The sequence below is a fragment of the Falco biarmicus genome, chromosome W (assembly GCF_023638135.1).
Source record: "Falco biarmicus isolate bFalBia1 chromosome W, bFalBia1.pri, whole genome shotgun sequence".
In the NCBI taxonomy this organism is placed as follows: Eukaryota; Metazoa; Chordata; class Aves; order Falconiformes; family Falconidae; genus Falco; species Falco biarmicus.
The window spans coordinates 11,937,722-11,950,320 of record NC_079310.1 but is presented as its reverse complement, the minus strand read 5'-3'; positions in this window follow the sequence as shown (position 1 = coordinate 11,950,320).

The window sequence follows — 12,599 nt, the reverse complement described above, 5'->3', positions numbered from 1 at the left end:
ATGTATGTATGAGATCCTACTATCACTTCAGGGTCTGAGACAGAACAGAATAAGGGAACCTACATAAATTTAGATAAATCCATTGTGACCCTTCTAATCTGCTTTCTCTTTCCTCCCCTACATGTTGCTATAGTTATTTCTTTCACTGCTCACTGTTTGGTTTGCCGACAGATCTCAAAGCAGCTCTGCTTATTCCTTTCTTGACTCAATCCCTGGTCTCAGTTCTCTGCAGCTTTTTCCTCTCTATTTTAAGTCAGGGAATGGAGGCAAAGAGGGGGAGGGACAGGAAAATCACAGTCTAACTTCTATAATTTTATGGTTTTACTGCTTGGAATGTATGATTCATGCACTTCCACATTTTGTCCTTTTTTTTTTTTTTTTCCTAGAGAGGCTAGTTTTAATGATCATAAACCACCGCAGTTAGGGAGGGAGCAGGACCTTGCCAGCTCTCAGCATTCCTAGCCAAGTCTCCCTCCGATTGTTTAGATTGCTTTTCAACTGTATAAAGTTCCTAGGTAGGGTGGAGGGAGGAAATCAGGCCCCAGAGCCCAGGTTTCTACAGCAGTATGGGGGAAGCTTGCTTCTTTTTTTCTTTTTTTTTTTAAAGTGAAATTGCCTTTCATAAAACTTTGCCTTGCCACTATCCATCATTAGATTAGTTTTATGGCAAAGGAGAGCAGAGCGGTTTTCTTCCAAACTTCTAAGACATTTCCTGTCTGGACCAATTGAGCTTTGCTCCAAATGAACTGAATTCTGTGACAGCTGCTTTTGGGACCTCTCCAACTTTCTGTATATTCCCCAAAAATAAGGTGTTGGAAACCAGATTTCCCTGAATCTCTCACTTTAGGATTTAACTTTCTTTACTTATCACAAAGGAAGCCAAAACCTGAATCTTCAAACGTGAGATTGTCTTTGGTTATCCAGACTGTGAACTTAAGAAGACCTAATGATGCCCACTGTCATCCTAACCAGCCTGGGTTGACCTGGTAGACACACAAATAGAGGTGCCACTTTTCAGAATGGATGCTTGGAGTCACCCTGCTCTGCTTGTCCTTTATTCAGAATTGCCCTTATGACTGGAGCAAATACTGAATACACAGGCACGGCACTGAATAAGGACAGAATGTCATCTATCGCTCTCTAAGTCCGTAGTTTTTTGAAAATTCTTTCCTTCTAAATATGCCTTAGAAATCCCCCGTGAGCACTCCTTATTACCTGCAGTTCTGCTTTGTGTCCTTCCTCACAAGGCCAGGAGTCTTGCAAAGGATTCTGGCATGCAAGAGAAAAAAAAAGGAAATTAAAAAAAAAAAAAGAGGAAGAAAAGATCAAGTGCCCTTTCTCTCAGGACTTCTTTTATCCTGCTTCACTCACTTTCCAAAGGGTCATATGCTTTTATTTTTCTCAGGAATTTCAGGCTAACTTCACTTTCTACGTTTTGTTCTTCCCACTTGCCTGAAGGTGTATTTTGCATTAACATCATTAAAATTTTACTCTGTGGACTTCTTGTTTATATTTCCTGTGAACTATTTGTTGCAGAAAAGTCACCTGGTTTCACATTTCTCCCTCCCAGACAGTCATGCCTGTGAATAAATAGCCTTCCTCCTTCTTTTGCTGTTCTGTGAGCTCCCGGTCTGAGTATGGGTATCTGCTGTATGGTGCTTTGACCTAATTCCACTTGGGTCTTGCCAGGTGCACTCCCCTGCTCACCGCTCCAGCTGATCCTTTTCATTCCTCCAGTGTGCCAGATGTTCCCTGCATTGTCTTCTCCCTGGGTGGATTTTAAGGCAGAGCTCTCCTTCCTCCCAGGCTCAGCCGCAGCTGTGAGTTGATAGAGTTGCCTCTCCCCACTGCTGTGAACTTTAATCGGGTTCTAAAGTTTCATTATCAGAGTGATCTATTCTGGAAGATATTTCACGCTCCCCAAGCCTCAGGCAAGTCCTAACAACCTTTTTTAATATTCCTTTTTTTTTTCCCCCCTCCCTTTCCTCAGTTGGTTTTTTTTCCTTTCTCTTTGATGATGTTCTGCAGGTGCTTGAGCAAATACAAGGCTCTGAGGTTTGCATCTCCCAAGTCTGCTGCAGTTTTCAGCTCTCAGCCACCATTCCAGGAGCCATTCTCCTTTTCATGGCCAACAGCTGGTCTTTTTCAGGAATCGTTGGCTCATAGTCAGGAAACTCTGATCATATGCCTTGTAAGATTCTTAGTGGCTGACATAATTTGCCAAACGCCAAATTTCCTTGACAGATTTTTCTGTTTTTTTCAGCTCCACAGATTACTTGGCTGCCAGGTGTAACTCCCCATCACTAAAATATAACTTTGGGCTCCCTCATCACAAAAGTGGGTGCATGAGGATGTAGATGGAGAGTGTAAAAGAATATTTTCCCTGTGATTTGTGTGCAGATCATCCCCCTGAGATCTCAAATAGCTTGTATATGCTATGTTAATGGCCAGTACCAGTAATGAATGCATGCTAGCTAATGAAAATGTAGTGATGAGAACTGTAACTGACCCTATCACTACAATTATTGTCCATAATAATTAGTTTACAGTTACAGGAACACATTAGGAAGTGTGACTGCAACTACATTTGTCTCAGATGATAGAAGAAAACTGTAACTCCTGTTTTATATGGTATGGATTCTGAGAATTTACTGCCACGGGATGCCAGGAGATGGTTATCTCCTGCATGTCATGATTTCATCCTGATGACCCTGTGTTCAGCCAGAAGTTAAAGTCTCTGTCCTTTCATAGTTTGAATCAGCAGCCTCTTAGTTAGAAAACAGTGGACATTTAGCATTTGCAGAGAAGGGCCGTTATTTCAAAGATGTCCTAAATTTAGTCCTTGCTGCTGTGATGACTCATGCAGTCATATCGCACCGCAGGAAGTAATGAAAAAGCATCGGAATAATGCAAAGAAATTCCCTACTCTCTAATGTCTCTCTGGCTCCACGTTGTCCCCAGCTCCTTGGCTTATAGACTCCAGCCTGGACTTCCTTATGTTCTTATTGTTGTTTATTTGCACCAAATTATTCAGGAATGTCCACTGCGATGCGAGTAGATAGGTACCAACCAGATGGCCTTAGTCCCTCCCTGATGAACCATCATGGTCTAAGCACACAACAAAAAGCAGCAGCTCAGGATACAAAACACAAGGGGGATGCACAAGAGATAGTAAATGGTTCATGTTCACTCTATAGAGTTTAGAGAGTAGTAAGGGAAAACCAGCTTGTCATGGTAGAACCTGTTCCCCAAATCAGCACTGATGGGAGCCGTGGAATCCATACAGTGCCACAGGGTGCCATGTGGGCCCTGGAAACTCTCCAGCTATGTTCATGCACCATTGGGCAAACTCTCATCCTAGCTATGTGTAAAACAACGTGGCATACTCATAGTCAAACTTGCTAGTTTGGTCAACACTGGCTTGGGATCTCTGAAAAAGGCTCTGTCTTGGAGGATAAAGAGTCAAACTGTGAGTAGACACCTAGTTTGCAGCAGCTGGCCTATTTCTTCCAGATTTTGCCACTAGACTCACTGCTGTTGGTCAAAAGCATGGAATTAATTCTATAAGATGTAATTTTATTTTTTTTTCCTTGCTGGAATCAGAATCTTGAAAGTGTTATAACATTCCAAATGATTGCATTAGGACAACCAAGAAGAAGGAAACCATCAGAACATAGTTTACCTCATCCTGTAATAAGATCAGTCCAGAACCTGCTGGTACCGCTCAAGACCCAGTTGGGTAAGAATTTGAGGTCCCTGCTCTCACATGCTTTGGCTGGGGAATGTTCTCCCTCAAATATTAGTTATTTAACTTCATTTTGTGACTCGGTAACCAAAGATGCCTATGTAGCTAGTGACTATTCCAAAAGGCCATTCAGGCAGCTCCATTTCTGAGCAGTAAACACACTGTTCACCAATTTTTTTTAGTAGCAATCTGTGAAGGAAGAACAATGTTCAGAAAATGTTCTTCAGTTACAATTGTAATTGTGAGAGGTACAAGAACAATTGTTCTTGAGGAAAAAAAAAATTGAGCTAAATCTTCTTATTAAAAAAAAATTAAAATCTACATTTTCTTGCTTTAGCCAGCTTTAACCACATCCAAGAAAAGACTATTGACTGTTAAAGCTCTAGCATATTCCACTTGCAATTGCCTAAAAATAACATCCCCTTCCTGGAAAGGGAGCCTGAGCCCTGAGCATCTGGGACCAGTTCTCACCTAACTGTTGCTGAAGACTCCTTATGATGTGAGTTCTGGAACAAAAGGGAAATTGGAGTAGTAAATTCAGTCCTAACAATTCTGACCTGCTATCTCCTGCTGTGCTGTCACCAACCAGCAGATACATTATGATGTTCCTTGTTATACTTCAGGTTAAAGTCATGGGTGCATGGCTGACCAGCTTTAAATGGGAAGTCTTCGGTTGAATAGGGTTATTTCCTGAGCCAGACAAATTGCGGTTAATCAAAATTATTTGTTTCTTCCAAATTCATAAAATTATAGCATATTTTAGGTTGGAAAGAACCTCAGGAGACCTCTAGTCCCACCTCCTGCTCAAAGTAGGGTCAACATTTAATTCAGCCCAGCTCCTCAGGACTTTGTTCAGTTTGGTCTTCAAAACCTCCAAGGACCAAGATTACACAAACTCTTTGGGGAACTTTTTCCAGTGTTTCTTTGTCCTTCTGCTGAGAAAAAAATATTTCTATCAAGTCAGAACCTTTCCTGTTCAGTTTATGGTCGTTTAGTTTATGGTCATTTAATTTATGGTCATTGCCTGATATCCATGCACCATGCATCTCCATAAAGATCTTGACTCCATTTTGATAAATTCTTCTACAATTTTGGAATGAGTAGTTCAGTGTGGCAAGTGGTAAAATTCTGCATGAAGAATTTAATAGTTTTAAAACAATTTTTTTTTATACTTTTGTTTCGAAATGGCATACTATCTGTAAATGGATGAAAAAGAAAAATTGTACAGTTTGAGCCGTATGAAACATTTAATTTAGACCAAAAGCAAGTGTTTTATTTGGCTGTTTTTCTATTGGCAACTAAATTGAAGAAGTATATATTCACAAAACTCTAGGTAAGCGCTATGTTTATGGTGATTTAGGAACTGCTGGTGGAAAATTGGTAGAAGTTATGTTCTGTTAGCTAAACAGGATAGTACAACCTCCAATCAACAATTACGAAGAGCTGTAATTTGGAAAACACAACATGTGTTAGAAATGGATTATGGTGCTATTCCACTCAGACATATGACTTCACTGTTTCTGTAAGCCTTGTCCTTGTAATGTGGATTTAATAATGTCACGTACCATAAGGAACTAGGTTATTTTCAAATTGAAGAATGCACAATGTTTCCATAACTGAACCTCTTAATTACTGAACAAGGAGCAAAGCCCTTTCCTGCTTTGGATTGGAAAGTATTTTCATTATATGTGGGTAGCGACAGAATGTATAGACTTCGTGTCTGGGTACAGAGATGGAAAATAAATTCTAATATACTTTGAAGTTTATTATAGCAGCACTGCAGATGTTCCTCCTTTTGTAGCACTGCAAAACTGTACTTCCATTTCCTTACACTCTTCCAAGATAAAGGTGTTGCAGAATGGATGAAAGTGAACGGCCACGGTTCCATAGAAGGACTGTGTGATACAGCTTTTAACATAAGTCTGGAGTGAACCAAGCTAGGCCGCAGTGGGAAATTACCAGGCTTGCTAAAAATGGAAAATTACCAGGATTGCTAAAAAGGGAAAAGAGATAAGGTCATGCTGACCTTGTGCCTAATGCTGTAAATAACTTTGAGGAATTCGCGTAGACAAGAGAGGAAAAAAAAAATATATGTAGCTAGCTATCCGCAGAAACCGCAAGTAGGAGGACGTATGAAAGTGTAACCCTTTAGAGCTTAGCCAATCAGCAGATGATTTGTAGGCATAATTAACTGGAACTGTATATAAGACATAATCGCGCCGTAATAAATCGAAGCTTGCTTTATCACTCACATTGAGTCGGCTGCTTGCTTCCCCTCGCTCGTCGCAAGTGGCGCCCGAACAAGGGACCCCTAACCTTGTTCTTCACCGGACAGCGAGGACGGAGAAGCACTGGTAGCAGCGACCAGAGAGCAGAAGATCAGCTGATGCTGGCATCGTACCCGATCCGTGCTTGAGCCCAGGATAATTCAAGAAGGGGTTCGCCGTCCGTGAGCTGCTACCCAAGGGAAAAGGCTGCAACAAAGAGGACTTTAACGAGTGTACAATGGAAAAGGAGGTAGCGCTAGCACTTTTACAATGCTTTTTAGAAAAGCGGGGAGTAGGCCCTTTAAAAGATCTGGCCGGGTTAATTGTATTAGGTAAAGCAAAAGGATATTTTGCAGATCCTGAGCATATGTTTGAAGTAGAAGAATGGCGTAATTATGGGCATTGTTTATGGGATTTAGTAATAGATGATGATAAGGCAGCAAAAAAATTGATGAAATCATGGCATGAAGTAACTAATTGTATAAAAAGATATCAAGCAGAAAAGCGCCTTGCTGCAGCAGTAACAAGCCGACTTGCAAGCACAGATCCTAATGCAGGAAAAATTATGCCATGTGAAAATCACATTCCAATACCCCCTTTATCACAAACAGTGCCCTCTGTACCACCTATAGAGCCCACTGCACCACCTCCAGACCCTTCGTGTCCTCCGCCACCCCCTCCGGCGAAGTAGCCTCGGGGGGGCCAGAGGGCGGGGACACATCTGACGAAAGTGCTGCTGAGGAAGAAAATAGCAGTGGGCAGTCAATACAAAATTCAAGAAAAAAAAAAAAAAAAAAAAAAAGGAACAAAAAATACAGTAAACAAACTGGTGCGTTCTACGTGCATTAATTGGCAAAAAATAGCACAAGAAGCAGCTGCTCAGGGAATATTTGATATTGCTGAGCAAGTCAACCCCCCACAAGCTTTCCCTGTAACGTATCAGATGAATGCCGCTAACCAAAGACAGGGAACCTGGGAGGCTTTGATTGGAAAATATTAAGTCAGTTACGTAGTACAGTGAATGAGTCAGGCCTCCACAGTGAGCCCACCAGATATACCTAACTTTATGAAAGGGCCGTTATTGTGCCAGTGTATTCTGGAGAATAGTAACAGTTACACCAAAGGCATTTTAGTAACCCTGCCCTAAGATTCTTCTGTAGAAACAATGCTAGAGCGAATGAGTTGGGTGCCAGCAGGTCAGCAAGCCTTGCTAGTGGAAGCAATCCAAGCAGTAGGGAGAGATTTAGTGCAAGCCCAAAGTCAGGCTTTTGCAGCGCTTGCGCCTCTGCACCCCCCTGGGGCTACCGCGCCCCCAAAGCCAGCGACCACCACGCGCCGAGACTTCCCCTGCTATCGATGCGGGAAGCCAGGACATACCCGTGACCGATGTCGACAACGTCAAGTGTGGTGCCAAAATTGTCAGCGAGGGACCCACAGCACCAATGTCTGTCGGCAGACGGGAAACGGGAAACCAAGCGCGAGGAGCCGCAGCGCGTCGACCCCAATCGCGACTCCTGTCACCTTCACGACACCCCCTCCAGGAGACATGACCAACTCTTATCGGCAGACACCATGTTACAACCCGCCACCCGAAGGAGCCTCGGCCTGGACCTGGCAACAGCAGTAGATACAACATTAATTGACAACCGACCACAAAAAATCGCAAGTCGTGTCCGAGGACCTCTGATAATTAATGGACAAAGTTATGGTGCTCTATTATTAGGGCGGTCTTCTGGTAGTTTAAAAGGGCTGTTGTAAAGTGTGTTGCTTATAGTAATAATTGTTATCATTGCACTCGTATGTTTAAGCTGTGCTCTCTCTTGTATTCGAAAATTATTTGAGCGTGTAACTGGACCAGTTTTCCTTGTCCAAAAAGAAAAAGGGGGAATTGTTGCAGAATGGATGAAAGAGAACGGCCACGGTTCCATAGAAGGACTGTGTGATACAGCTTTTGACATAAGTCTGGAGTGAACCAAGCTAGGCCGCAGTGGGAAATTACCAGGCTTGCTAAAAATGGAAAATTACCAGGATTGCTAAAAAGGGAAAAGAGATAAGGTCATGCTGACCTTGTGCCTAATGCTGTAAATAACTTTGAGGAATTCGCGTAGACAAGAGAGGGAAAAAAAAATATATGTAGCTAGCTATCCGCAGAAACCGCAAGTAGGAGGACGTATGAAAGTGTAACCCTTTAGAGCTTAGCCAATCAGCAGATGATTTGTAGGCATAATTAACTGGAACTGTATATAAGACATAATCGCGCCGTAATAAATCGAAGCTTGCTTTATCACTCACATTGAGTCGGCTGCTTGCTTTCCCTCGCTCGTCGCATAAAGGGATATTCATTTTTCCAACAAGTATCTGTCTGGATTATAAAATGGTCCGTAGATGATTTATTTTTCAGAGCTAGAATTCTCCACATTAGAAAAACTGATAGAAATTACTTCCTCACCAGTTCCTTAGCATAGTAATGGCACAGGGATATAGTAGCCATTGACTATGGAAAACAGTAAAGCAAATAACATCATATGGATTTACAAGTTCTTAGAAAGAAGACAAACATTTGTCCCACTTTTGGTGTTTCACTCAGGGCTAATACTGGTGGGATCTGCAGTCAACAAAGTGGAAGAAGTGAAGCACCCAATTGATAGAGCCCAGAACAGCAGTAGCTGCTGAACAAAATAACCTTCAGTCTGGCTGCACTCAGAAAAGCTGTGTAAGGAAAAGACCTTAGTTTCCAAAAAGATGTGATGCCATGGGCAGGCAGAGGTTTGGGTTGAGGGTAACCCATATATTTTTAATTCAGAACAGTGTTCTGGGAGATACCTTTTGCCTAGTTCCTACCATGACTGTTGGAAGCTAACGCTGATTTATCTGATCCAAAAATAAGACCTTGGATTCACTAAGGAAAGATCACTTTGGAGATACCCTAGGAGTACTCTGCTTTATACACTTGTTCTTACGATTTGCTACCATTCAGTGTTAAAGTAAGGAGACCGATAACAAGGGACCTTTGACTTGACTCATCCTGGCCATTATGATTTTGCTTCTCTGTATCCTCTCCTTGTCTCAAATGTGCCACAAAATTCTTGTGTGCAGTGCAGTTTACCATGTGTGCCTCTGCTCTGTTGATCTGTAGGCTGGAAGAAAAGATGTGTTTAATAATTTACATTAGCAGGGCACAATCCTGGGCTGCAATATCAGCAGAAGAAAGTTGATTTCCATGCAACATGTAAGCTCTGAAGCCCTCGGTGAGTGTTATTTGGGTAGCACAGAAAAGAGGCTGTTTTCCAATCACAGATTACATCTGATACATCACCTTCTCAGTCCCTGCCCAGCTGTCAAGACTGTTGTCCTGGCCAGGTCTGTGTTTCCACAGACACTGCTCCATCAGATATGAGTCTGACAGCACACCAGTTCCATCCGCACAGCTGCTCTGCGGGACCAGTGCTTCTTTCTGCCAGCTGTGTGTGGCAGCCTGAGATTACTAAGAAGCTTCAGATAAGGAAGCATTTTGATTTTTGCTATCAGGTGCAAGGGGGCACCATCATTTTCCCCCCATATTTGGATAAAAGGGGAAAATTCAACTCAAATGCTTCTGACTCCTGCAAGATTTTTAATGACTCAGCTCAGCAAGGCAGATTCCCTGCCACCTTCGGTCAACTCCCAAACTCCTCTCTAGACTTTGAGAGTATTCAGAAGCTGGTTTGCCACACGATGAAGAACTCTGTGGTGTCTTTTACTCTCCAATCACCATTTTGTGTGGCATGTACCCTGTGTGCCACAAAAGCTACTTCCTTTCTGTGTCCCCAACCTGTTATCACATCCACTTCCAACCCTGGACATACACATATCCTCCCTCTGTAAAAATGGATTTTGGTTCTATACAAATAAACAAAACAACCAAACACCAATCCCTCACTAGTCTCTGTTCACTTTGGGTAAATGCAGTCTTTATTCAATGGCAGAAGGGCCGTGGCACTGATTCCTCAGGTTGGGTCAGTCTCCCCCAGGTGAAGGTAACATACCCATCAGACACCGATATGAACAGTAGGATAACAGTAGGAGCACTGCTGGGGTAACTTTGGCCCCTAGGGTTTTCCTGAGACTCCTCTCCATGGCGATCTCATGAAGCGAGGCATTTACCTCCTTGACTTTTCTGACTTCAGTTGTAGTTATTCAATCAGTTAGGCTTTCCCTGTGCAATGAAGAGACAAGAAGATCAAGAAGATAATCTACCCTAATCAGATATAAACGTGGTAGATCAGTTCATGGAGATCTCTTCACTGATTACAAAAGAAGCTTCAGTGATTGCTCAGCCAGGTCAATTCACTTTTAGGTGCATGAAATAAAGACCAACAACTATTCCTACCCTCCCTCCTTTGGTTTCCCAATTACGCAGAAGGTGAGAATGGCACAGAGGAGAAATGAGAGAACAAACATTAAAAATGAAGATAGGTATGTAGGGAAGGGCTTATTGGTGTGGACCAGACCTACCGTCCCTCTCCAGTGCCAGTCTATGGAGCAGGATACAACATAAACACCATTATTCACACTTGCTCTATAGGGTAAGCGTACGGCTACCTCTCTCTTGTTTAAATGTTACAGCCACAAAATGAGCTAATAAATTTCTGGCTGACAGGACTGACAGAGCAATAAGTAAAAATAGGAAAGCATCTATTACATATTACTCTGAATTTATCAGCTCTCCCTTCAAAAGGGGAAATAACACAAGGCAAATTGTGGGAAGTTTTTTTATCTGCTAGAAAAATATGCCCTGTGCCCCAGAAAAAACCCAAGCTGTTGTGAAGTAACCACATTATTTAAAGACACAAGTCAAACAGGAAGAGGAAAACCAAACAAGCATGGCTTGAAAATTTCCCACAAGTGAGCTCTGACTGTCAGAGCACGGTGATGGACTTGCTGACAGAGCCTGGGCTGCAGGGAAGCCATGGGCTTTTCCAGGGCCAGAGTGCTGGGAAGGGCATGAAAGGGTTTATCTTCTCTTTCGAATATTTATCTCTAGCTACAGACTGCTGGTGTTTGCTTTATTATTCTTTATGAAGCCAAATCAATATGTCAGCAACTGAGATTTCATCTCAGCCTCCAGCACGAGGTCACTTCTAAGCTTCGAGGTGTGTCTGAGGTACCACCAGTTACCAACGCAGGACACCACAGGCAGGATTTCTTAGCGTGGGCATGCAGGTTTAAGCCACACTGATGTGAAGCACTTCAGTCTGCACGTAACTTTAAGCAGACAGGAATTTAAAACTGAACACTGCGCAGCACTGATGTTGTCATTGCTGTGAGCCTGACAGCTGGTGAAATGGGTGATGTGGCAAACCTGTTGACTGGAGCCGTCGAGCCACTTAACATGGAACCTGCCCTCCGAGAAATTTAGTGATGGAAAAGGTGCCTGTGTGGCTAATCTACTATTGGGGTGCTACCACCTTTCATTCCACAGTCTGTTTTCAGGGTGGCTACAGAGCTCATATTTGAAGTCATAGAACCATAGAATCAGAAAGGTTTCGGTTGGAAGGGAGCTTAAAGCCCACCCAGCTCCAACCTCCTGCCATGGGCAGGGACACCTTCTGCTAGACCAGGTTGTTCCAAGCCCAGTCCAACCTGGCCTTGGGCACTGAGGGATGGGGCACCCACAGCTGCTCTGGGCTACTCATGCCAGTATCTCACCACTCTCACAGGAAAGAATTTCTTCCTTACATCTAATCTAAATCTCCCCTCTTTCAATTTAAAGCCATCCCCCCTTGTCCCATCATTACATGCCCTTGTAAACAGTCACACTCCTTATTGCAATGCTTAGGGTTGGAGGTTTTTTCCCTATTCAAACCCCAGTCCTCAGAATAGAAACATTTATAAACATCAAGCTGACAAGCACTCTCTAGATTTTTGTTTTCTTTCTCTTACATAAAGACACAACTTTGCAAATCCCAAAGATTTGCAAACGATTCCTGATGAGTCATCTCTATCCAAAAGAATGAGATGTTAAAAGTGTTTTCTGCAGCAGCATAGTTGCCAGTTCACTTGCTACAAGTTTTCCTATATGCACAAGCCTTTTCAAAGGATATATTCTAGCACATCTTATTTAAAGTGAATTAAAATAATAGCTTATGAAATGTATAGGCTTTCAGGTCAGAAAGGGTTATTATAATCATCAAGATTAACTTGTGGCATAAACTTATCTAAATATTTAATGTTACCCAGAGGTTCCTGGATTAGATGAAATAAAGTCTTCCCATCTGTGAAAAGGAAAAAAAAACAAAAAACAATTATTAAACCAGTAATTTGTCAGTATGGCATATCTTATATAAAAGAACCAGTCTTGATTTTAGAGTGTAAAATGATAGGGAATTAATTAATTCTTGGCAAATTATGTTGTTTCAATAAGTCAGATTAAACTCAATTCCAAACTGAATGCCAGATTTCAGTCCAAATTCCATTCTGTATTCCCATTTATTCCCAATTTGACATTGTCATAATTTCAGTATCCAGTTTACTGTGCCTTTCTTTGTCTGCTAGACTACCATACCATTTATGGATTCATTAAAAAAACCTTTCCAAGTTACTGCAAG